The 3,187-nt window shown below is 45.9% G+C and overlaps 1 long non-coding RNA gene across 1 annotated transcript in view; it reads right to left on the bottom strand.

Moving 5' to 3' along the window:
- Positions 1-483: 483 nt before the first annotated feature.
- LOC102976433 (uncharacterized) overlaps positions 484-3,187 on the bottom strand; it is a 34,005-nt gene continuing 31,301 nt past the window's right edge. The window contains exon 4 of the long non-coding RNA XR_002892966.3: positions 484-828. This is a non-coding gene — a long non-coding RNA (uncharacterized lncRNA). The remainder of the gene's footprint in view (positions 829-3,187) is intronic.

The raw sequence follows: 3,187 nt of genomic DNA on the forward strand, positions 1-3,187 counted from the left end.
CACTGCTTTACGCTTGATATACATTAACTTAGTGGTTCTCAACGTGTGGTCTTCAGACCAGCAGCAGCCACAGCACCACCTGAGAACTTTGTGAGAAATGCAAATTTTGAGCCTTACCCTAGACTCAGTGAATCAGAAACCGTGGGGATAGCACCCCACAACCTGCATTTTAACGAGCCCTCCGGTGACTCTGACACACTTGGAAACACTGGTTTAGAGGAGGAGACTGAAGTACAGGGATAAAGTTAGCTGTCTAAGGTAACACAGTTAGGAAGGACTGATGGGCAAAAGCCCAGTCGACCTGGTTCCAGAGGCTGGAGTCTTCACCATAGACTGTGTATACTTCCTCTCTCACGAAGAATGAGAAGTATGAATGTGGGTAGATGAGACTTTTACTGTGACCCATGACAAAAACATTCCAAACTGCATGATACAAGAAGAAAAAATGTATCGTCTTGCTTCTCAAATCAAGGACCACGGTAACGAGACCATAGGTTCAGTCCCACAAGGGTAAGTTGGGTTTACCGTGTTCTGAAGCGGCAGACTGCTTTCCAGTTCTAAGCAACTATTTTGCAAAAGTGAACTTTGGTCAAGGAGCACCTCTGTAAGTTTAGCTGTTTCGAGACAGATCCATCCCTGAAATGAAAACTACTTTGATAGTCTATCACTCTGAAAGTGTGTCATAGTTTCTGATACACACTATTGTCATTCACGGTCATCCTAGCTATGAGGTTAAAGTCAAATATGGACAGCTATCAGTGGATGGGATGGACTGCGGTCGTGTGGCCGGGTGCTCAGTCGGGTCTCTGATGTCGCTCTTCTGGTTCCCTGTGGAAAGCAAGCATTGCATGACTCCAGCTGGGTCTGGGCGCCACTCTGAGCTCACTGCCTCTGTCTGAAAATAGTTTGTCATCTACTCCATCCCTTCCCTGGGGCCGTGGATAAGAACTAGTCGTGACAGTTAATGGTAGTGAAATTCTGGTGAGCTCCTGGAGATGAGGAACAAGAGACTGACATTTGAATACAATGCTTCTTGCTATGATGATTGAGAGAAAGGGCTGAGGTTGGGGGACAAAACAGAGGAAGGGAACAGAGGGGAGGCAGGGCCAGCGGACTCCACTCTAGTCAGACTATACACAGCAACAGACATTTCAGCCGTGTCTCGTGTAAGGGGCTCCATTGATTCACGAGTCTCCCCGACAGAGGGATGAGGAGAGGCTTAGAACAGAAAGAGCCCATTCATTCATGCAGAACCCCACTCTCCGTCCCCATTGGCTCTCGCTAATGGCTCCAGGCTGATCCGGAGGAGGGGGAAGAGGCCAGCCGGAGGAGGTAGAAATGAAAGAAAATGATGACTACAAGATTGTCATGAAGAAATGTACAGCTGCACAGGCAATTGCATGCAAATGTGGCTTCCTTTTTTAGCTGTAGAGTTAATGTCCTCAGATTCATCTCTTTTTCTCTTTCATGCTATCCTCCCCTCCCCTTCTTTCCCCTTCCCATTCATCTTTCAGTCTATCTTCCTTGTATCCTCCATCTCTCTACTAATGCCCACTTTTTCTTTTCTGTCCATTTCCACACACCACTTCTTGCTTCCTCAGAACCAGCTATTCTGGCCAACCGATTATCGACTAGTCTCGATTACTGAGTATTCTGTCCTACTCGCCTGGTAACCTCGCCCCCTCTCACGTTCTCGCTCAGCTTTATTGTCTCTGCCCCCTCCCTCCCTCCACCCCTCTCCTCCCTCTCAGCCTCAGTCCCTTCGGGAACAGGAACAACGTTCAGAGGAAGGACCCTAATCCTCGATGGCCCCTCCTGCTGGGCATCCCAGGCACTGATAGATGTGTAGTCCTTACACAAGAAGTGCCTTCATCCCTTCTGAGAGCACAGACGTGAGATGGAAGCAGGCCTGGGGGTGGCCAGGAGGACAGGAAGGAAACTGAAGTTATAAATAGGATAAAAGAAGATGACAAAACTGGAGAGTATTTTTTTCTCTCTTTTCTTCTTACTCAACACATCTCCAAGGAAATGCGCTGCAGCTGGAGAAATCATCGATTGGTCTATGTCTTCATCTTCCTTCTCTGTAGCCCCAAGATCTCCTTCCAAAGGACACCCATCACTGAGGAGGGCTGGACCACAGCCCAGAAATAATCATTGCAACCCCTTCGTCTGGACAGCTCAAAAGGCAAAGGAGGGGCTGGGAAGGCTAAAGGTTCTTGAAAGATATTTCCATCAGAAGAAGCCTAGGACAGAGAGAACTACAGACATCACGCTTGCCACCAAAGCACCAATCCCACGTGGAAGCTTGCTAGCATTTCTAAGCTGCAGTTGGTGACAACCCAGGTCATTTTAGAACTAGTTATTATGTGCCCTCATCTTCCCATCCTACCCAAGAACCATCAGTCTGGGTGACCCCGGCTTCCTCCTTCTTGAACAAGTAAACTGTGGAAAGTAGACTCTATTACACGACTATCAGTCCTTGCATTTTAAAGCAGCTTCCTCCTGAGGTTCTTAAAATTCTTTACAGACACTGTGTCTCATTGGCTCTGAAATAAAAACTATTTACTTTTGAGAACCTTGACAAGGAGGAGAATGAAAAATTATCTTCACTTGGGAATTTATGTATCAATACTTCTTAGCTAAAAAAGAGATGAGCCAAGACTTTATGCTATGAAAATGAGACATTCTGATCCTGAGGCTATGGGTGAGTGTGGAGATGACCTCAGCTACTAATAACATGTATTAATAAGATGTAGTAAGATGTAAATTGGTAGCTACAGAAGCACCATCCAGAGCTGAAAGCGTTAAGGCAAGGGAGCTTTAATCTCTGTTGCACTGGGAGATATAAGACTTCAAAGCCTAGTGGCATGAGCTCAATAACAAAAAAACAAACAACCCAATCCCAAAAGGGGCAAAAGACCTAAATAGACACTTCTCCAAAGAAGATATACAGATTGCCAACAAACACATGAAAGAATGCTCCACATCACTAATCATTAGAGAAATGCAAACCCAAACTACAATGAGGTATCACCTCACACAGGCCAGAATGGCCATCATCAAAAAATCTACAAACAACAAATGCTGGAGAGGGTGTGGAGAAAAGGGAACCCTCTTGCACTGTTGGTGGGAATGTAAATTGATACAGCCACTATGGAGAACAGTATGGAGGTTCCTTAAAAAACTA

The sequence above is a fragment of the Physeter macrocephalus genome, chromosome 16 (assembly GCF_002837175.3).
Source record: "Physeter macrocephalus isolate SW-GA chromosome 16, ASM283717v5, whole genome shotgun sequence".
Taxonomy (NCBI): domain Eukaryota; kingdom Metazoa; phylum Chordata; class Mammalia; order Artiodactyla; family Physeteridae; genus Physeter; species Physeter macrocephalus.